This window comes from Lepus europaeus, chromosome 5 (assembly GCF_033115175.1).
Source record: "Lepus europaeus isolate LE1 chromosome 5, mLepTim1.pri, whole genome shotgun sequence".
Classification (NCBI taxonomy): domain Eukaryota; kingdom Metazoa; phylum Chordata; class Mammalia; order Lagomorpha; family Leporidae; genus Lepus; species Lepus europaeus.
The window spans coordinates 16,734,397-16,757,513 of record NC_084831.1 but is presented as its reverse complement, the minus strand read 5'-3'; the positions used below and the strand labels follow the sequence as shown (position 1 = coordinate 16,757,513).

Below are 23,117 nucleotides of genomic sequence, written 5' to 3'. Positions count from 1 at the left end.
AAGCTAGGTCTCCCACGTGGATGGCAAGAACCCAATTACTGGGGCCAGCCTACAGCGCTGGCATCCCATATGGGCACAGGTTTGAGTCCCAGCTGCTTTACTTCTGATCCAGCTCTCTGTTATGACCTGGAAAAGCAGTAGAAGATGGCCCAAGTCCTTGGGCCCCCGCACCAGTATGGGAGACCCAGAGAAAACTCCTGGCTCCTGCTTCGGATCAGCTCAGCTCTGGCTGTTGCAGTCATCTGGGGAGTGAACCAACGGATGGAAGACCTCTCTCTCTCTCTGGCTCTACCTCTCTCTGTAACTCTTTCAAGTAAATTAAATCTTTAAAAAAAAAAAAAATTACTTGAGCTATCACTGCTGTCTCCCAAGGGTCTGAATTAGCAGGAGTCAGGAGCCAGAGCCAGAAATTGGACCCCGGGTACTCTGATGTGGGGCACGAGTGTCTTAATTGGTTATCTTAGCCACTTGGCCAAATGCCTACCCTTTTAAGAACTCACCGTTTAGGGATTCAGTGGGTTGGAAGGCTGCTCGTTACAAAACTAGAGAGTGGGTTTGTAGACAGAGAAGCTTTCTTTTTAGTTCTCACTGATGTTGAATGATTTAGGGTCCTTCTGGGGACCCAGTCTGGAAGGAAACAGAATGAGAGTAAGCATGGTGAGGGCTTTTGTGGTCAGATAGGCTTGAGTTTACATCCTGACTATTTTTCTAGCTGTGTGCTCTTGGTCAAGTTGCTTAACTTTTTAAAATTTAGATTTTTTTTTTAATCTATAAGGTGGGGGTGGTAAAATGGTCTTTATTAAAATAAAACTTAGTGCCCAGGGTGTGGTAGGTACCCACAGATGTTTGGGTTTTGTTTTTTTTCCCTTACCCATCTTCCAGACATTTTATTTTTAGTAGAATCTTAGTTTTGCCCATAAGTAACTGTGACTCACCCATCCCAAGCTTTAGTTTCCTTCCTTAAAAGTATTTAACTGGTTGATTTCTGGGATGCTTCCCAGCTTGTAAGATGTGTTTGTTAAGTTTTTAGGCTGTGGGAGAGTGTATCAATCTGTTCATTGCAGGACACACAGTATACTGTACCTAGGGACCGTATCATCTGATAGGAAATGATTACGATTAGAAGAGGGGAAGTCTTTGGAGCCAAACTCCTCCTCCTCTCCCGAGTCAGACACAGCCAGCTTCCCTCAGGTCTGCATCTAGACTCGGGTCTCACCTTGTCCCTTTTTTGACACACACTGTATGTGGAGATCTTCGGGACAGTCTTTTTAGCCAGCTCAATCTTGGTGTGACTCATGCTTTACCTGTGTCTTCCTTTCTGTTTGTTTTCCATCCAGGTCAAGAGGCACCTGCCATCTGATGATACTGAGCTGCTGTTTCCAGGACTACAAGCATCAGAGGAGCAGCCAGAAGTAGTGACAGAAAGTGAAGTTACCTAAATGGTAAGTATGCTGACCAGGGAAGCCTGGGCTTTCCTTAGAACTGGGTGGATTTTGAGACCTCCATAGTTGTTCTGCTATGGCAAAGGTGAGGAAAGTCAGTATATGCTGGTGGTCTTTTATGAACCAAATACTATGCTGAATACTCCTCTATGTTAAGGGTAAACATTCTTCTGTGAAGTCAACCATAAGAAGTAGACCTGGATGCTCTATGGTACAGCAGATTAAGCCACTGCCTGTGAGGCCAAATTCCATATCAGAGCACCAGTTCAAGTCTCAGCTGCTCTGCTTCCCATCTAGCCCCCTGCTAATGTGCCTCCGAAAGCCGCGGAAGATGGCTCTAGTCCTTGGGCCCCTGCCATCCACGTGGGAGATGTGGATGGATTCCTGGTTCCTGGCTTTGGCGTGGCTCAGCTCAGGCTGTTGCAGCCATTTGGACAGTGAACCAACCAATGGAAGATCTCTTTCTTTTTCTGTCTCTCTGTCACTTTGCCTTTTAAATAAAAAGCAGAGTAAAATAAGAATCTTTTGATCAACAACTGTCTCTTTTTCTTAGCACTTTTCTGGATTTTGTGTGCCAGTATTTTATTGTTTGGTCTTGGCGAGGACAGTGGAGAGCACTATTGAGAGAGAAGTGAGAACTTGAGCAGTGAGTGGCCAAACGACCTAATGGGTTTTTTTTTGTTTTTGTTTTTTTTAAAGATTATTTATTTGAAAGAGTTGCACATAGAGAGGTCTTCCATCCGATGGTTCACTCCCCAATCATCTGCAACGGCCAGAGCTGAGCCAATCTGAAGCCAGGAGCCCGGAGCTTCTTCTGGGTCTCCCGTGTGGGTTCAGGGGCCCAAGGAGTTGTGTCATCTTGTACTGCTTTCCCAGGCCATACCAGGGAGCTGGATAGGAAGTGGAGCAGCCAGGACTCGAACCGGCACCCATATGCGATACTGGCACTGCAGACAGTGGCTTTACCTGCTACCCCACAGCGCCGGCCCCAGGACCTCATGGTTTTGATCATTACTGATAGCTAGATAATAGAGAAAAGCTTTCTTGGAAAGTAGAGCAACAGGGCAGTCTAGAATGAGTTTGGTAAATAGGTTTTGGTCATTGGAGTGACTGGTATGGGAAAGGAATGCTAACAAGGCCACCCACTGACATGTCAGCCACTGGTAGGAAATAGGTGTAATTAGGGATAACACAGAACGCTCCTTGAAGGAGTGAGACACTTCAAGGCAAACGTTTGGCTTTTTAATTGGTTCATATTTGTTGCTCTGTTCCTTTCCTTGCAGCTTTTTTCCTACCTCATGGAACTGGGTTATGGAATTAATTTCTGGTTGAGTAATAGCCAGTAGTTGGTGGCTTTCTGTGAGGACCGATGTGTTTTGTTTTGCTTCAGAGAAAGAGCGTGTGCTCCCCTCTGCTGGTTTACTCCCCAGTTGCCTGCAGTGGCTGGGGCTGGGTACAGGCGAAGCTGGGAGCTAGGAAGTCTGGCTCTCCCGTGGGGGTGGCAGGGACCCGACTGAGCCATCACTGCTGTCTCCTAGGGTGGCAGGGACTCAGTTGAGCCATCCTGCTGTCTCCTAGCATCTGCATTAGGAGAAAGCTGGATGTAGGAGCTGGAACTGGAAATCAAACACAAGCACCCCCATGTGGAATGTGGGTGCTTTTATTTAAAATCGAGGCTGAATTCCTGCCCCTGATTTTTAAAATACTAGTGAAATTTGGGAGAAAATAATCATTTTCATTAACAGAAACTTTTACTTCCTACTGTACATAGAATATTTTGCTATGTGATGGGATTGATGTTCTGATGATAAACACTGGCCACTTCTTGGTTTGCCCAATTGTTGGAGCTCAGTATACGACATTAAGAAAATAGAAGTCGTAGCTTAATGGTTAGAAACATAAAAATAAATGAATAACTAGATATAAACAAGTAAGTAGTTAAGTAACTTCTGCCAGGGGATACATACTAAGAATTTAAAAGAGTTAGGTGGAGAGGCATTTAACCTATTGGTTAAGACACTGATTAAGATGCCCATGTCCCATATCGGAATACCTGGGTTCATTACCCTCCCCTGGCTCCTGACTCTAGCTTCCTGGCATTGTAGACCTTGGGAGACAGTGATAATGGCTCAAGAAATTAGGTCCCTGCCCACCTACATGGAAACCTGGATTGAGCTTCTGGCTTCAGGCTGATCTAGTCCTGACTGTTGCAAGTGTTTGGGGGAGTGACCTAGTATATGGAAGTGTATGTCTGTCTGTCTATTTCCCTCTTAAAAAAAAGTCAAGATGAGCTGACAATGTGATGGAGAGCTGAGAGAATGCTATTTCATATAAGATGATTAGAGTAAACCTCTGATGAAGTGATATTTTCAGCTTAGATCTGAAAGTTGGAATCCATGACCAAGGCCCCACAGGGAGGCCAGTGTGGCTGGAGTGGAGTAGTGGAATCTTAGGGAAAGAATAGAAGGGGATGTGTGATCAGTACCCAGATCATACAGGGCCTTACAGCCAAGGTAGCACCTTTCTAGTACATTTTACTCTGCGCTGAGGGGGGACATGACCTGACTTATGTTTTTGTATGCTTTTAAATTTTAAAAAGTATATTTATTTTATTTGAAAGGCAAGCAGAGACAGAGACAGAGAGGGAGTGAGAGGTATTTCCCATCTGCTAGTTTACTCCCCAAAGGCCTGCAACAGCCCATAGTTGGGATCAACGCCAGAAATCTGGAACCTGATCTAGGCCTCCCACATGAATGGCAGGGACCCAGCTTCTTGAGCCATCACCTGCTACTTCCCAGGTTATGCGTTAGCAGGAAGCTGGATTTGACACGTGGAGCTAGGACTTGAATCCAGGCACTCCGATGTGGGCTGCAGTTTGTCCCAAGCACCATATTTTTTCTTAAACGATTTATTTATTTATTTGAAAGGCATAGTGACAGAGAGGCAGAGAGAAAGAGAAAGGTCTTCCATCCATTGGTTCACTCCTCAGATGATTGCAACAGGTGGAGCTGTGCTGATCTGGAGCCAGGAGCTTCTTCCGGGTCTCCCTCGTGGGTGCAGGGGCCCAAGGACTTGGGCCATCTTCTACTGCTTTCCCAGGCCACAGCAGGGAGCTGGATCGGAAGTAGAGAGCAGCCAGGGCTTGAACCAGTGCCCATATGGGATGCTGGCACTGCAGGTGGTGGCTTTACCCGCTACACCATGGCACCAGCTCCCCAAGCAGCATCTTAACTGCCACACCAGGCACCTACCTCCCGACAAACCAGTCCACAAGCTCAGGGAAATGTGTGGGCTGACATCTACAGGCCACAGGAGTCATGGCCTTGGAAAGGGCCACAAGTTCCATCACACTATTGGTGGTTCTTCTAGTGTGGCCTGGAGGAGGCTGCACCACTAAATCAAGTAATGGTTGTAAAATTCATACTTAATAAACCATTTGGGGCAGTCAAAAAAAAAAAAAAAAAAGGCTTACTCAGGTTGCTGTGGGAGGATAGGCTGTGGAGTGCAGGAAGCATGGGCAATGCTAGATTCAGGCAAACCTAAGGACGCTTTTGCAGTAAACAGTAGTTCAGGTGAGGCATGACGATGGCTTGGACTCGGTGATAATGGTGGATAGCTAGGAAGTAATGGATTCTAGACGTATTTCGAAGATTGAGTCAAATTCTAATCTAATTCTCATAGAGGATTAACTCTGGAGTTAATCTGTGGGTCACATGGGTTTGCGGGTATCATTGGAAGCTTCACAGTGATCCCTAGTAAAATTCTAAAATTGAGCAAAAGGTAAAAACACAGTGATACCCCTACTCCCTACCCCCACCCTGTGCCAAGAAGCTAGCTTGCGTTCACAGTCATGCTGATTACAATTCTTTTTTCTTTGTTTTGCCATGATTTTATTTAAATTACACAATCAGTGTAAGTTCATTATGGAAATACTAGGAAATAGAGATAAGCAAAAACAAAGGGAAAAACCCCCAGAGGTAACTGTCATGCAGCACTGTCATGTTATAACCATGAGTCAGACAGAGTTAGTAAGCTCCCATCTGGTGGTTCACTCCCTAAATGGCCAGGACTGGACTAGGGCCAAGGTCAGGAACCAGGAACTCAATCCTGGTCTCAACCGTGTGGGTGGCAAGAATCCAATTATTTGAGCCATCACCACTGCCTCCTGAGACCTACATTAGCAGGAAACTGGAGTCAGGAGCCAGAGCCAGGCATAGATGTCAGGTACTCTGATATGTTCCCCGGGTATCTTAACCAGTAGGTTGAACACTCACCCAGGGCATTTCCTTTTTAGAAATATTTTTGGGCTGGAGAATCAGGAATATACTACAAAGTAGTTTGCTAAAAATAGATATTTAATTTTTAAATGTGATTCCAAGAAACTTTTGATCTGGCTTTGGAGCTAATTAAAACAATTGCATGCAGGTATTGTAGTGCTGATTAATAGATCAGTGACAGTGAGTTGACTGATTAGTGACAGTCTAGAGAGCTATTCTTGGTTTATTATTTTGTTAAATAGTTTGTACCTTAGTTTGGATAAAGTTATATAAAGACTTGCCTGTCAGATTCATAGTGAATGTTTGCAAACTGTACAGTATAGAGAACATTTAGAGAATGAAACTAAAACGTTGAAGGAAAAAATAATAATTTAAGCTAAAACACAACTTTTTTTTTTGGATGTATTTATTTGAGAGGCAGAGTTACAGACAGAGGGAGATACAGAGAGAGAGTTCTTCCATCTACTGGTTCACTCCCCCAAATGGCCGCAATGGCTGGAGCTGGGCCAATCCAAAGCCAGGAACCAGGAGCTTCTTCTGGGTCTCCCACGTGGATACAGGGGCCAAAACACTTGGGCCATCTTCTATTGCTTTCCCAGGCCATAAGCAGGGAGCTGGATTAGAAATGGAGCAGCCAGGACACGAACTGGTGCCCATATGGGATGCCGGTGCTGCAGGCAGAGGCTTAACCTACTGTGTCACAGCGCCGTCCCCAACACTTTTTTTTTCTAAAGATTTATTTATTGTTTGTTTGTTTGTTTTTGACAGGCAGAGTTAGTGAGAGATAGAAAGGTCTTCCTTCCGTTGGTTCACCCCCCAAATGGCTGCTACAGCCAGCGCACTGCGCCGATCTGAAGCCAGGAGCCAGGTGCATCTCCTGGTCTCCCATACAGGTGCAGGGCCCAAGCACTTGGGCCATCCTCCACTGCCCACCCCCAGGCCACAGCAGAGAGCTGGACTGGAAGAGGAGCAACTGGGACAGAATCCGGTGGCCCCAATCAGGACTAGAACCTGGGGTGCCTGCATCACAGGCAGAGGATTAGCCTAGTAAGCCACGGTGCTGGCCAAAGATTTATTTATTTTATTTGAAAGCCAGAGTTAGAGAGAGGGAGAGAGGGAGAGAGGGAGAGAGGGAGAGGGAGAGAGAGAGAGAGAGAGAGAGAGAGATCGATCGATCGATCGATCTTCTATCTGTTGGTTCACTTCCCAAATGGCTGTGATGGCTGTGCTGGGCCAGGCTGAGGCAGGGAGCCAGGAGCTTCTTCCAGGTCTCCCACGTAGGTGCAGGGGCCCAAGCACCTGGCCATCCTCTGCTACTTTCCCAGAAGCATCAGCCAGGAGCTGGATTAGAAGTAGAGCAGCCAGGACTCCAGCCAGCCCCCATATGGGATGCTGGTGTCGCCGGTGGCAGTCCAACCCGCTACACCACAACTCTGGCCCCTTACGTAACACTTAATATTGACCAGAAACTAGCCTAGGCAATTCATTGTTTACTCATTCACAGCTACCAAAACCCTACATAAGGTAGGTATTGAAACAGAGAAATCAGATGACTTCATCAGTGGCACACAGCTAGTAAGTAGTAAAATCAAAGTTGAGACTTAGGCTGTCTGGCTCCATCCAGAGTGTGTAATAATCTTTAATCATTGCACTGTACTACCTACAAAAGAAATAAGAATTAAGTCCTGTATTCAGACTATTAAAATTATTTAGGTTTAACAGTTTATTTCAGAAAAAGAATCAATATGTACAGCAAAATGGATTGAACTGGAGGTCATTAAGTGAAATAAACCAGACACAGACAAATACCACATGTTCTCTCTCGTATGTCAGTCTGCACATCGGATGGTGACTACTAGAGGTTGGGAAGGGTGGAGGGAAGATTGGATAATGGGTACCAAAACACAGATAAACAGAAATAATGTTACAGTGTTTATCGCAGCACAGTGGGGCAGCTGTAGTTCACAATAATGTGTTATATGTGGTATAAAGAACTTGAGAGGAGCTGGTAGGCTCCAGACATAAAGAAAAGGCAAAGGAGGCCGGTGCTGTGGCTCACTAGGCTAATCCTCCGTCTGCGCCGCTGGCATCCTGGGTTCTAGTCCCAGTTGGGGCACCGGATTCTGTCCCGGTCGTTCCTCTTCCAGTCCAGCTCTCTGCTGTGGCCTGGGAGTGCAATGGAGGATGGCCCAAGTGCTTGGGCCCTGCACCCACATGGGAGACCAGGAGAAGCACCTGGCTCCTGGCTTCAGATCAGCGTGGTACACCAGCTGCAGCGGCCATTAGAGGGTGAACCAACGGAAAAAGGAAGACCTTTCTCTCTCTCTCTCACTGTGCACTTGCCTGTAAAAAAAAAAAAAAAAGTCAGAGGAATGGAAGTAATTGCCTGGTTTGCTCATCTTGGGCTGTTTACGTGTGTTGACATCACACGATACCCATAAAAAGTACTCGTTTTATGTGTTAATCAACTATCTAAAAAATTTAAGCCATTAGGAACCTACAGATTGATAATGTGGCTGCCAGACTAGCTTATGAGGTCTTGGACTTTATCGTTGGGGCTGGATAGACCAGGTTGTCTTTCATTTGCATCCCCAGCACTTTACCCCATCGCTGCTGTCCTGGTTCAGGCCCTTACCCTGTTGCCTGCTTTGACTACCACGGTGGCACCTTGGCTTATTCTGTTAGAATGGTCTTTCAGAAATGCAGTTCTGCTGTGTCACTTCCTTGCTTAGGTTCCTTTGTCCAAAACAACTTGCAGATGTGCTTCCCATAGCTGCTTCAAGAGAATCTATATACTGCTGTTCTTTGTAGTTCTTATTTTTTTAAAATTCAAATAGTTGGCTACATTTAAGAGATTTCATATAAAAAGTAGGGTATAGTCCTACCTGGCCCCTGTCACTTAGTTACATCCATGGCCTCATCTTCTGTGATACTTGCTTTTGTAGTCACTTAGGCTGTAGGTTAAAGTATCTTTCCTAGAGTGTGATGTTCAGGTATGAAAGTCCCCTAGATGTAGTTTGGTCAGTGTAGAATACAACAAAAACATAATCTTCGTTTATTTACCAAACATCTGTAAGATGTCTATATTGGTCCATCCCTGTATTCAGTGTCCAGGACACAAAAATGAAGGTGACACAGCCACTGCTCTTAGAGTTCAGCGCCTGATAGAGGATGACAGATATGTTAACAGGTGTCATAAGTAGAGTGATAGACGTCTCCGCAGAGTTTAGGGTGGTGTGTTTCTCCTAGGGAGAGGGTCAGTTTGAAATGCCTTCGGAGAACAGAGAACGCAAAAGATGTGCACTGTTAGAATGGCCCAGAGGAGGCCTGAAGGAAGGGGAGAGGAGAGAGAAAGAGATTTATAAATGTTCCTCAAACATTACACCCTCAGCCCAGCACTTGGCTGTGAGATATCAGACATTTTCAGTTACTCACTCTGCCTGGGCAGGTGCCTCAGGTCAGCATCCTGAGTTGCCTGAGGTTCCCCAGATCCAGCGTTGTTTTGTTTTCCCCTGCCTCCCCCTTCTTTCTAGTAAGCAGTTACTTTATGTCTCTGGGTACCATATATTGTTCAAGATCCATAGTAATAAAAAACAGCCGCAAACACGAAAACCATGTTGCTGAACTCAAGCATCTAACATGCTGATAAAAAGTCAGTAATTGGGGCTGGCACTGTGTCGTGGTGGGTTAGAGTCCCAGCCTGCAGCGCCCATATCCCATGTGGGCGCTGTTTTGAGTCCTGGTTGTTCCTCTTCTGATCCAGCTCTCTGCTGTGAACTGAGAAAGCAGTAGAAGATGGCACAAGTTCTTGGGCCCCTGCACCCACGTGGGAGACCTAGAGGAAGCTCCTGGCTCCTGGCTTCGGATCGGCTCAGCTCTGGTTGTTGCGGTCATTTGGAGAGTGAACCAGCGGAATGGAAGAACTCTCTGGCTCTACCTTTCTCTCTCTGTCTTTCAAATAAATAAAATAATTCTTTAAAAAAAAAAAGTCAGTAATTAAATTCACAAGTGATGAGGTGATTAAATGTGCTAAGAAAAATAAGAGCGCCTTACCTTAGAGTTGTCCAGAGAGAGAATCTTTTGCTTTGGGAGCAAGTGATATCCTTCCTGCCATTAGAAGTGTTTGAACAGGCGCTGAATGACTGCTGCTTGCTGGGTAACTTTGGCACTGAATGGGAGGTTGGAATAGATGATCTAAATCTTTCCAACCCGAAGAATCTCTGAATTCTAGTTGGACTACTAATCCAGAGGTTTGCATGTCCAAATACATAGATTTGTGGTTCTGGGGAAAATGGCCGAAGCCCAGTAATGAAATCCAAACACCCAAGCAGTTAGGGGGAGGTAGGATTAGACCGTCTAAGGTTTTTTTTTTTTTTAAGTTTATTTATTTATTTGAATGGCAAAGTTACTGTGAGAGAGGGAGAGACACACAGAGAGATCTTCCAACTGCTAGTTCACTCCCCAAATGGCACATTAGCAGGGAGCTGGATTGGAGGTAGAGGAGCTGGGACTCAAACCAGCAACCATGTGGGATGTTGGCATAGCAGGCGGCAGCTTTACTTGCTACACCATGCTGCTGGCCCCCATGAGGTTTTTTTACTTTTACTTTTTATTTTTTTATTTTTATTTGACAGAGTTAGACAGTGAGAGAGAGAGAGAGAAATGTCTTCCTTCCGTTGGTTCACCCCCTAGATGGCCGCCACAGCCGGAGCTACGCCGATCCAAAGCCAGGAGCCAGGTGCTTCCTCCTGGTCTCCCATGCAGGTGCAGGGCCCAAGCACTTGGACCATCCTCCACTGCCCTCCTGGGCCACAGCAGAGAGCTGGAGTGGAAGAGGAGCAACCGGGACTAGAACCTGGCGCCCCTATGGGATGCTGGCGCCACAGGCAGAGGATTAACCAAGTGAGCCATGGCGCTGGCCCCTTATTTTTTTTTAAAGATTTTATTTATTTATTTGACAGAGTTACAGTGAGAGGGAGAGACAGAGAGAAAGGTCTCGCTTCTGTTGGTTCACTCCCCAGATGGCCCTGATGGCTGGAGCTGTGCCGATTCAAAGCCGGGAGCCAGGTGCTTCTTCTCGGTCTCCCATGCGAGTGCAGGGGCCCAAGCCCTTGGGCCATCTTCTGCTGCTTCCAAGGGCCACAGCAGAGAGCTGGATTGGAAGTGGAGCACCTGGGACTAGAACCGGTGCCCATATGGGATGCCGGCACCACAGGTGGAGGATTAACCTACTGCGCCATGGAGCCGGCCCCAAGGTTTTTTAAATACAGGTAACTAGGAGAGGTGGAGAGGAGGCTACTTAAAAATAATTAGCCTGGGAGGCCGGCGCCATGGCTCAACAGGCTAATCCTCCGCCTAGCGGCGCCGGCACACCGGGTTCTAGTCCTGGTTGGGGCACCAGATTCTGTCCCGGTTGTCCCTCTTCCAGGCCAGCTCTCTGCTGTGGCCCGGGAGTGCAGTGGAGGATGGCCCAAGTGCTTGGGCCCTGCACCCCATGGGAGACCAGGAGAAGCACCTGGCACCTGGCTCCTGGCTTCGGATCAGCGCGGTGCGCCGGCCATTGGAGGGTGAACCAACGGAAAAGGAAGACCTTCCTCTCTGTCTGTCTCTCTCACTGTCCACTCTGCCTGTCAAAAAAATAAATAAATAAATAAATAAAAAATTATCCTGGGGCCAGCGCTGTGGTGCAGCATGTTCCACCCTGGTCTGAAGTGCTGGCATCCCATATGGGCGCCAGTTCGAGACCCAGCTGCTCCACTTCTGATCCAGCTCTCTGCTATGGCCTGGGAAAGCCGTGGAAGATGGCTCAAGTGCTTGGTCCCCTGACCCATGTAGGAGACCCTAAGGAAGCTAACAGGTATCATGAGTAGTGTGATAGAAGTCTCCGCAGAGTTTAGGATGGTGCGTTCCTCTTATGAGAGGGTCGGTTTGAAATGCTTAAGAACAGAGGACACATTAAGACATGTTCACTCCATCTGTTGCAGCCGTTTGGAGAGTGAACCAGCAGATAGAAGACCTCTCTTTCTGTACTCTGCCACTCAAGTAAATAAATCTTAAAAAAAAATAAATAAAATTCAGGTAGCTCCGCTTTAGATCAGGGCTTAGCAAAACTCTGGCCTGCATACCCACGGCCTCATTTTTGTAAATAAAGTTTAGCTGAAATCCAACTGTGTTCATTTGCTTTAGATGGGTGTATTTACTGTGTATGTACAGGATCAGAGCTGGGTTGTTAAGACAAAGACCTTACTTAGTTCCTACAAAGCCTAAAATATTTACTGTTATACTGAACTGTATGATTTTATGTATTCTATCAAACTTTAAAGAACAAGTTTGCCCACCCGGCTTTAAATGGCTCTTTGGAACAGGAAGTGAATCATGGCAGCTGTGTTGGGAGAAGGGGCAGGGCAGGTTTGATTATGTTCTATTTCAGACCTTCCTGATCTGCCAGGACAGGAAGAAGAGCCAGTTTCCAGAATGCTGGATGGGGCCCCTTGGACCTGGGTTCAAGAGTATTGGCAAAAAGGAGCCCCAAGTTAGAAACAGTAGGCGCTGTATTTTCCTAGTATGAACTGGAGCTGAGCTAGACACTGATGCAGGGGAAGCTGACATTACAAGCTGGCACGGTCCTTTCCTCTTTTTTCTGTGATTTTCTGAGGCTTAATACCGTTTCCTTCCCAGAAGCCACCCTCAGGCACAGTTAATCACTTCTGAGCCACATGGATGGTGGTAAAATGTGCTTAGGGAAACAAGCAGGCTGAGAAGGGAGAAGAAGGAGAGCGAGTGCTGTGTTATGTAATCTGATCAGGGATGGCTTCTTTATCATTACTTTATAATTGATTATATCTGATTCCTGCAAGGGGCAGGTCCTAATTATTTCCCTAACACTTGGCAAAATGCTAGGTGCATCATAGATGCTTCATAAAACCTACTGAATAAATGAATTTTGCCTGGGTGAATATATACTTACCAGGGAGCGAGGGAGAGCCTGGGAAGAGAGATGTCCGTCTCCTCCCTTTGTGGATGGCAGTCGAACATTTTCTCTAGCTGTCTTTAAGGCCGGAAGGTCAGACATAGGTGCCATTCTAACCCTGTTTTTAATACATTTCCTTGTTTACTTGGGTAGAAAGGATGATCTTAATTAGTTGCTTATTTTAGGAGAATTCAGCCTGGTGAAAACTTACCTTAGGTATGTGTGGGACTTTTCAAAGTGCTTTTGCTGACTTTATTGCATAGTGTTGCATAAGGTAGATCAGGTTGATATTCCTTCCCACCCCCCACCCCCCCCCAGGGGAAGGAACTGAAGTATAGAGAAGATCAATGACTTAGCCAAATGGTATAGTACTCTTATTTTTAAAAAAGATCTATTTATTGGGGCTGGTGCTGTGGCATAGCAGGCAAAGACCCTGCCTGTGGTGCTGGCATCCCATGTGGGTGCCGGTTTGAGTCCCAGCTGCTCCACTTCTGATCCAACTCCTTGCTGATGTGCCTGAGGAAGCACTGGAAGATGGCCCAAGTCCTTGGGCCTCTGCACCTACATGGGAGACCCGGAAGAAGTTCCTGGCTTTTGCAGCCATTTGGGGAGTGAACCAGCGGATGGAAGATCTGTCTGTCTCTCCACCTCTCTCTTTGTAACTGCCTTTTTAACAAATCTTTTCAGGGCCCGGCACTGTGGCGTAGCTGGTAAAGCCGCCACCTGCAGTGCCAACATCCCATGTGGGTGCCGGTTTGTGTCCCTACTGCCCCACTTCCAATCCAGCTCTCTGCTGTGGCCTGGGAAAACAGTGGAAGATGGCCGAAGTCCTTGAGCCCCCTGCACCTGCATGGGAATATCCGGAAGAAGCTCCTGGCTCCTGGCTTCGGATTGGCGCAGCTCTGGCTGCTGTGGCCATCTGGGGAGTGAACCAGCAGATGGAAGACCTCTCTCTCTCTCTCTCTCTCTCTCTGTCTCCCTCCCTCCCTCTGCCTTTCCTTCTCTATCTGTGTAACTCTGACTTTCAAATAAATAAATAAATAAATCTTTAAAAAAAAAACCCTCAAATCTTTTTAAAAGATTTATTTATTTATTTGAAGTAGGTGGACGTGGATTCACTGATTGTCCTGACTAGCGATGTGACCTTGGGCAAGATCACGGGTCTTTTCCTTATAAGGATATTGTGCTGGCTGAGTAGAATCATAGTAATAGCTACTGTTTGTTGTGACAGTGTGCAGTGTGTCCTGCTAAGCACTCTACATGCCAAGGGATTACCATATCTTTGTGCAGGTAAGGAAAGCCCAGAGAAGTCACTTAAGAAATTTAAAGTAACAGTGAATCTGAGATTCCTGGGAAAGCATATGTAGAAGGTAGTTACATTTAAAAAAATCTTTTTAATTAAGATATTTACTGTATTGTCTGGAGTATGTTAGTACTAATTGGCGGTTGTACTTATTTGTTCCTTTCTACTCCTTGGTTGTTGCTGGTCTGTATACAATTAGAGTAGTGCTCAGAACCCCTCACTTTGTACAAATGCCCGAGAGTTTGCAGGATGTGATTTTGCAAGATAGGAGAAGTCAGGAGACAGAGGTCCTCAGCTTTGCTAAATTGCTAGAGAAAATACAGTATATACTTGAGTCTCTCTTTCCTCATTTTTAGAATAAAGGAGTTGGGCCAGATAGGTGGTTTTATTTTAAGTAGAAGATGTAGAGCTCTTCTTTTGACATAGTCCTGGGGGGAACAGGCTCCAAATAAGAAGCTGAAATGAGTTGCTGTGGTTGACTGGGGTGAGGAGCCTGGGGCTCTGCCTGCTCAAACCGTCCCTGTTTTCTTTCCCCTAAATGACCCGAGGGAACTGACCGAATCCAGTCTGAAATCCAGTGGGCTAAATGATCTTTAACTCCCCTTTGGCTTGAAGTCCAAATTCTAAGCAGTGGAGGAAGATCCAGAAATACTATTTGCTTCTTCTCTGACACTTGGAGTAGCTAGGGCTGGGCGCCTCTGAGTGGTATGGTTTTTGGCACTTACGTTTAACTTCCATGGCGTAGCTCTACAAGCTTGAAGGGACGTTATCCATCAGGCCAGGGGCAGCGTTTTTGATTGAGACACTGTGCAAATGGTTCAAGGCTTCAGTGAGACAACTCAGTGCCCTCGCTATAGGACCTGGTATTCTCTGCTGTGTGTGGCCACGCTTGCCAACTGTTTTCTCCTTTGTAACCCATGAGTAGGTCATTTGCATTTTTTAATAAATCCTTTATATATATATATATATTTTTTTTTTGACAGGCAGAGTGGACAGTGAGAGAGAGAGAGACAGAGAGAAAGGTCTTCCTTTTCCGTTGGTTCACCCCCCAATGGCCGCTGCGGCCGGCGCACTGTGCTCCCGAAGCCAGGAGCCAGGTGTTTCTCCTGGTCTCCCATGCGGGTGCAGAGCCCAAGGCCCTGGGCCATCCTCCACTGCCTTCCCGGGCCACAGCAGAGAGCTGGACAGGAAGAGGGGCAACCAGGACAGAATCCAGCATCCCGACCGGGACTAGAACCAGGTGTGCTGGTGCCTCAGGTGGAGGATTAGCCTATTGAGCTGTGGCGCCGGCCTATTTGCATTGTTTTTAATATCCTCTGTTAATGGTCAGTGCTGAAGGGCTGACTGGCCATTTAATAACTAGGAAGTTCATTCAGCCATTTATTCATCAAATTTTAAGCATTATTGTGTGCTGAGCTTCCTGCTGGGGAGCGAGAATTCAGTGGTGATTAAGAAAAAAAAGCTGAAGAGACAAAATGATTACTCAGACATCATGCAGTGTGCTGGGTGCCGTGGTAGAATCGGCGCAGCAGGCAGGGCCTGGCCTGGAGTTCTAGGCAGGAAGTACTCCAGGAACTTCCAGAAGGCCGCATTGTCTAAGGTGGGATCTAAAACAATGAGAAAGCAGTTGATAGTGGCCCAGAGGTAAGAGACAGTGCTAGGAGCTGATGTGTCCAGTGGGGACAGGCGGAAGACTAGGCAGGACAAAAGCCCGAGGGCTTCCTATGTCTTGGAGGGAAGTTTGGACGTTGTTCTGGAGGAACAAGCAACAGCTTTTTGAGATATAATTTATTGCATCATAAAATTCATCTTTTTAAGGTATATAATGATTTAAACATATTTATGAGGAAATACTTAAATCACTCTATAGACATATCACATATCATTTAAAATTGCTTTATGGGGCCGGGCATTTGAGGAGTGAACCAGTAGATGAGAGTGTTTTTCTCTCTCTCATCTCTGCTTCTCAAATAAGACAAAGAAGAGTTTTTTTAAAAGTAGATGAGATTGGTTTGTGGCCCACAGTTGGTCCAGCGCCCTTCTCCTCCACCTGATGTGTGCATTGATGAGGTCTTTACCGTACTACCAGGCAGAAAGCCAAAGGTGAGAGTTTTTGTATGCGACTCTCCAAGTAGGAGACGTGGAAGAGAATGGGGAAAGGTTTCTTTATAAAAATGTGTAATAAGGATTCTTTTTCTGTCCATTTTGATACTGAGGAAGCATGTAGGTTAGGGAAAAGAGAAAGGAAGCTCAGAAGAATCAAGGGTAGATGGAGAGGAAGATGGACCCAGAGCAGCAGAGTGAAGAGGGGCTGGGAGGCTTGGTGTTTCCAGTTACCGACCAGCACTGTTTTTCAAGAGATGAGCGTAGCTCCATCTGGTGGCTGTAGGCTGATAGTGCGGCCAGTGGACGCACTCTTGGGGTTGAAAAGAATTGCCATTTGGCATTTTTCAGCTGTTTTTCTTTTGTTCTCAGCTTTTCCTTGCCCTACTTCAGTGAGAAGGTAAAGACCATCAGAAGAGAATTTCCACCAGACTCGATTTCCCACCAGAACCCCCTGTTCTGACTTCCTGCCTGTTACTTTAGATGAACTCTGTATCCTTCCTCAGAGCCCTGTTCTCTGTGTTCCACTCAAAAACAGGTCTTAAGGTTTTCTCTTTTTTGTAACTTGTCAAAATTTCCTTTTTCCTGGATCATATTCTATCAGTATAACATGCTTTCCCCCCAACTTCAAAAAATAAAACTATTTTTTTCCTCTAACAGCTACCTTCCCATTTATTTGCTCTGCTTTTCAGCAAAATTAAAAAAATCATGTAGGTGGGGGCTGGTGCTGTGACCTCGCAGGTAAAGCCACCGCCTGCAGTGCCTGCATCTCATATGAATGTAGGTTCAGGTCTCAGCTGCTCCACTTCTGATCCAGCTCCCTGCCAACGGCCTGGGAAAAGCAGCAGAGGGTGGCCCGAGTGCTTGGGCCCATGACCCACATGGGAGACCCAGGTGAAGCTTCTGGCTCTTGCTTGTGGTCTGGGCCAGCCCTGGCTCTTGCAGCCATTTGGGGAGTGAACCAGGTGAACCAGCAGATGGAAGATCTCTCTCTTGCTGTCTCCCTCCCAGCCCCCCCCCCCCCAACTCTGCTTTTCAAATAAATAAAGTAAATCTTTAAAAAAAAATCATGTAGGGGTCAGTGTTGTGGTGTAGCTGGTAAAACTGCTGCCTGTGAAACCAGCATCCCATTTGGAAGCCAGTTTGTGTCCCAGCTATTCTTCTGATTCAAGTCCCTTCTCATGGCCTGGGAAAAGCACGGGAAGATCGCCCAAGTGCTTGGGTCCCTACCACCAACAATGAAAACCCAGATGAAGCTCCTGGCTCCTGGCTTTGGCCTGGCTCAGCCCTGGCTGTTGGGGCTATCTGGAGAGTGAACCAGCAGATGGAAGAACTCTGTCTCTCCTTTTCTCTTCAATGCTTTCAAAATAAATAAGTCTTTTTAAAAAATAAAAAAATCATCTAATCTTTGCTTTTTCCAGTTCATCTGCTATTTGCAATCTTTTTTTTGACAGAGTGGATAGTGAGAGAGAGAGAGACAGAGAGAAAGGTCTTCCTTTTTGCCATTGGTTCACCCTCCAATGGCCGCTGCGGCCTGCGCATCACGCAGATCTGAAGGCAGGAGCCAGGTGCTTCTCTTGGTCTCCCATGCGGGTGCAGAGCCCAAGCACTTGGGCCATCCTCCACTGCCTTCCCGGGCCATAGCAGAGAGCTGGCCTGGAAGAAGGGCAACCGGGATAGAATCTGGCGCCCCAACTGGGACTAGAACCCGGTGTGCCGGCGCTGCAAGGTGGAGGATTAGCCTGTTGAGCCACGGCGCCGGCCGCTATTTGCAATCTTAAACTCATTCTGGTACAGCTCTCCCATTCCTGCTTCAGCAGAGTTGCTCTTGTCAGAGTGATCTGCACGGTGTTCAGTTCAGCGGTCCGAGCTGTCTCCATCTGCGTGAACCAGCAGTTCACGTGACACAAGTGATCACTCCTTTTCCTTGAAACGCTTTTTTTACTGGCTTTCAGCAATCACCATGCATTCTCCCAGTCTGCCATTTTCTCACCGACCTTGCCTTGCTTCCTTTCCTGGTTCTTCTACATCTCTGACCACAGACGTATTGGCCACCTTGGGGCTCAGGTCTTAGTCGTCTTTTCTCTATTCACACACTTTCTTAGCAAACTCATTCAGTTCATGGTTCCATAAACCACCTGTTGACTCACAGAGTCGTATCTCCCCTGACCCATCCATTCTGTAGTCTGTGTTTGGACGACGCCTACACCTCTCACAAGTGGTCTGTCCTAAAGGAAAGTCCCGACCTTTCTCTCCGCACTGCTCCGTCTGTACTCATTCCCATTCCAATTGACGACAGCGCCAGGCTTCCGCAAACTCAGGCCGGCAGCCTTGGAGTCGTCTATCGTTCCTTGTCTCACACACCATCTGTGGTCTGAGTAATCCTGGGGTCTTACCTGTCCGTGGTCAGAAGTCTAACTGCTTCTCCCGCCTGGGTTACCGCAGCTGCATCTTGTGTGGTCTTTCCGCTCTCCCTCTCCTCGTTCTGTGTGGTCTGTCTGTAGCCACGCAGGTGTATTGATCCTTATCTTGTTTTTAGGTCTTCATATATCATTATCACCCAAACCCATGGTTTCTATTACTCTAGATGGTGTATGTTCTGTGGGTTTGGACAAACGTTTAGCAACATGTACCCATAATTATAGCACACAGAGCGTTTTACCACCTTAGAAACCCTCTGTGACATCCTTTTCTTTCCCCTCTCTTCTGGGAACTGATCCTTTTAACATCCCCGTAGTTTTGCTTTTTCCAGAATGTCATATTGTTGGAATTACACAGTATGTATCCTTTTCAGATTGGTTTCTTTTCACTAAATAATCTATGTTTAAGGTTCCTCTGTGGTTTTTAGGGCTCCTGGGAGCTCACGTCTTTTTAGCACTGAATAATATTAATATTCTAGCGCTTAGATATACCAGTTTGCCCATTCATCTAGTGAAGGAACCTTGGTAGCCTCCAGTTTGGGCAGGTGTGAATGAATAGAGCTGCTGTGACATCCACATGCAGGCTTTTGTGCAGACGCAAGTTTTCACCTCAGCCGGGCAGACACCAGTAGTGCGATTGCTGGGTGTGTGGTGAGAGTAGTTGAATCGTGTAGGAAACTGCCAGACCGGCCTCGCAGCGCACGCTCCCCAGCGCGTGAGAAGGGCGCTGCTGCTTTACGTCTGCAGCAGGGCTCGGACCGGGGCCGTTTTAGGAGGTGTGTGGCGATGGTTCAGGGTTGTAATTTGAGGTCCAGAATGACACGTGGTGCTGAGCATCGTTGTATATGCAGCTTATTTGCCATCTGTGTATCTTCTTTGGTAAGGTGTTTGTTTAGGTCTTTGCCCATTTGAAAATTGTGTTTTGTTTTCTTGTTGAGTTTTCAGAGTTCTTTGTGTGTTCCGAGTGAGCCTGTTGCCGGATGTCTTGTGCAGACATTTTCTCGCAGTCTGAGTTTTGCCCAGCAGAAGTCTTCCATTTTAAAGATGTCCAGCTGTCAGTTACAGATCGCCCTTGGCTGTAATATCAAGGACGTGATTAACATCCCCAAGGTCACTGAGGTTTTCTGTTGTCCTCTTGAAGTTTTTGATTTTGCATTTAAGTCTATGGTCTATTCTGAGTTAATTTTTGTCAAGGGCGTAAGCCCTAGATCTAGACTTTTTTTCTTCTCAAAGTGGGGATGGGGGCCCTTTTTTCTGCCAAGGGCCATTTGTATATTTATAACATCATTTATGGACCATACAAAATTATCAACTTAAAATTAGCCTGCTCTGATGCACCGATGCACCGGCTGCAGCAGCCATTGGAGGGTGAACCAACAGCAAAAAGGAAGACCTTTCTCTCTGTCTCTCTCTCACTATCCACTCTGCCTGTCCAAAAAAAAAAAAAAAAAAAAAAAAAAAAAAAGCCTGCTCTAGATTTATGGAATTTCCAGTCCTGCCTGCATTTGCCTTAGCAAGGCCAGACCAGATGATTTTGTATACGGCGGCCGGACATTCCCCAGTCCTGTCTTAAAGCATTTATTTATTTGAGAGGCAGAGAGCATATTCGTAACTATCGGTTTACTCCCCAAAATGACCGCAGTGGCTGGGACTGGGCCAAGGCCAAAGTGAGGAGCCAAGAACTAAATCCAGGTCTTCACATGGGTAGCAGGGACCCCCAGCTACTTAAGCCATCTCCTGCTGCCTCCCAGGATCTGCGTTAGCAGGAAGTTGGAATTGGGCACTGCAGCCAGGACGTGGACCACGTGCTCTGACGTGAGATGCAGGTGTGGCAAACCACCTCGGACGAACACCTACACCTAGATTCATTTTTTGCCGCATGGATGTTCATTCCCAACATAGGTTGTAGGAAAAACTGTCTTTGTTGTATCGCTCTCGCTTCTTTCTCGAAGATCCAGTGACTGTGTTTATGTGGATCTGTTTCTGGTCCTCATTCTGATCCACTGATGTTGGTCTATGCATTCTGCAGTGTGCACTGTTTGCATTCCGTAGTGTTGCAGTAGATCTTGAAGTCAGGTTGTATCAGTCCTCCAACTTTGTTCTTCATTATTGGGTTGTTTATGTTGGGTCTTTTGGCTTACCAGATAAACGTTAGAATCAGTTTGTTGATTTCCACAAAATAACTTGCTGGGATTGTGTTGAATCTATAAGTCAAGTTGTGAAGAACTGACGTCTTGACAAGATAGTCTTCCCCTGAATATGGAAATCTGTTCATTTAGCTCGTCTTAGATATCTTTCATCTGTTTTGTAGTTTGCACACTCAAGCTTTGTGTATGTATATATATAGAGAGAGATCTTGTATATTTTTTAGATTCACAACTAAGTATTTCATATTTTGGCATGCTATGTACATGGCATTTATCTTTTTATTTTAAGATTTATTTATTTATTTGAAAGTCAGAGTTATACAGAGAGAAGAGAAGCAGAGAGAGAGGTCTTCCATCCGCTGGGTCACTCCCCAATTGACCACAACGGCCAGAGCTGTGCTGATCCGAAGCCAGGAGCCAGGAGCTTCTTCCAGGTCTCCCATGTGGAGGCAGGGGCCCAAGGACTTGGGCCATCTTGTACTGCTTTCCCAGGCCAAAGCAGAGAGCTGGATGGGAAGTGCAGCAGCCAGGTCTTGAACTGGCGCCCATATGGAATGCCGGCACTTCAGGCCAGGGCTTTAACCCACTGAGCCACAGCGCCGGCCCCCATGGTATTTATCTTAAATTTCAGTTGTTTCTTGCTGGTATTTAGGAAAGTGACTGACTTTATCATATATTGACCTTGTGTCCTCCAACCTTGCTGTAATTACTTAGTTCCAACATGGCCTTTTTGCCTCTTCTTTTGGATTTTCTACATAGACAGTCATGTCATTGACACACAGAAAGTCTTATTTCTTCCTTTCCAAATAATATATATTTTATTTCTTATTGCATAAGCTAGGGTTTCTGGACAGTATTGGGAAAGAGTACTGAGAGAAGACATCTTTACCTTTTTCTTAATTGTAGTAAGAAACTGAGTTTATCACCAGTAAGTGTGGTGTCAACTGTAGATTTTTTTTTTTTTTTTTTTGGTATCAAGATGAGGAAGTTTCCCTCTGTTCCCAGGTTGGTGAGAGGTTTTATGCTAAGTGATGGATTTTGTCAAATGCACTTTCTGCTCTATGGATGTGATCATGTTATTTTTCTTCTTTAGCCTACTAATGTGATAATCACATCATTTGATTTTTGAATGTTGAACCAGCTTTGCATATCTGGGGTAAATCCTAGTTCGTTGTGGCTTATAATTCTTTATATACATGGTTGGATTTGATTTACTCTTCTTAAAAGGTTTTTGTATCTGGGTCAGTGTTGTGGCAGAGTGGGTTAGCCCCCACCTACAACACCTGCACCCATGCTGGAGCACCAGTTTGCAAGCTGGCTGCTCCACTTTCTTCCCGTGCAGCTCCCTGCTACATGCGCATGGGAAGGCGATGGAAGATGACCAAGTACTGGGCCCCTGCACCCACGTGGGAGATCTGGGTGGAGTTCTAGGTTCCTGGCTTCTCTCTGCCTGGCTCGGCATCAGCCTTTGCAGCCATTTGGGAATGAACCAGTGCATGGAAGATCTCTGTCTTGTCTCTCCCTTTCTCTCTGTCTTTCTGTCTTTCAAATAAATAAAATAAACCTGAAAAAGAAAAAAAGAGATTATTAAAAAAACCACTTGTATCTGTGTTCATGAGAGATACTGATCTGTGGTTTTCTTGTAATGTCTTTGGTTTTGTTATGAGGGTAATGCAGGCCATCTACTTCTGTTTCCTGGAAGAAATTGTAGAAAATTGGTATAATTTTCTCCTTAAATGTTTGGTAGAGTTTACCAGTGACCCTGTCTGGGCCTGGTACATCCTGTTTTGGAAGCTTAATAATTGTTGATTAAATTTAAAGATGAGATTCAGACCTGTTTAGATTGCTTATATATGAGGTTTGGCGGATGGTAACTTTTGAGAAACTAGTCCATTTCAATATGCAGTCATAGAGTTCATAATATTTCTTTTTATTTATGTCCATGGGATCTATAGTGATATTCTCTTTTCATTTCTGATATTAGTAATTTATATCTTCTTTAGAAAAAGATTTATTGATTGATTTAATTGAAAGGCAGAGTTAGAGAGAGCCAAGACAGAGACAGAGTGATCTTTGATCTTCTGATTCACTCCTCAAATGGCCGCAGTGGCCAGGGCTGGGCTTGGCCGAAGCCAGGAACCAGGAGTTTCTTCCGGGATTCCCATGAAGGTATGGGGCCCAAATGCTTGGGCCATCTTCCATACCTTTCCCAGGCCATTAGCAGAGAGCACTGGATCAGAAGAGGAGCAGCCAGGGCTAGAACCGGTGCCCATATGGGATGCCGGTGCCACAGGCAGAGAGGCTTAGCCTACTGCACCACAGTGCCAGCCCTTGTAGGCAATTATTTAGCTACATTCCACAAATTTTAATAAGTAGTATTTTTAGTTTCATTGCAAAATATTTTAAAATTTGTTTTCTTCTTTGACCATTGTGTTATTTAGAAGTAGGTTTATTT

At 45.9% G+C, this 23,117-nt stretch overlaps 1 protein-coding gene across 6 annotated transcripts in view; it reads left to right on the top strand.

The window, feature by feature from the left end:
* Positions 1-23,117, top strand: part of LUZP1 (leucine zipper protein 1) — a 101,219-nt gene that overhangs the window by 65,971 nt on the left and 12,131 nt on the right. For 4 of the 6 annotated variants that reach the window (XM_062190606.1, XM_062190604.1, XM_062190603.1 and 1 more), the window contains exon 2: positions 1,338-1,442. The gene's annotated coding sequence lies outside the window, so the exon portion shown is untranslated. Of the gene's footprint in view, positions 1-1,337; positions 1,443-13,007; positions 13,053-13,862; positions 13,980-23,117 lie in introns of those variants that run through there. The other 2 variants (XM_062190608.1, XM_062190609.1) reach the window with 2 other exon arrangements.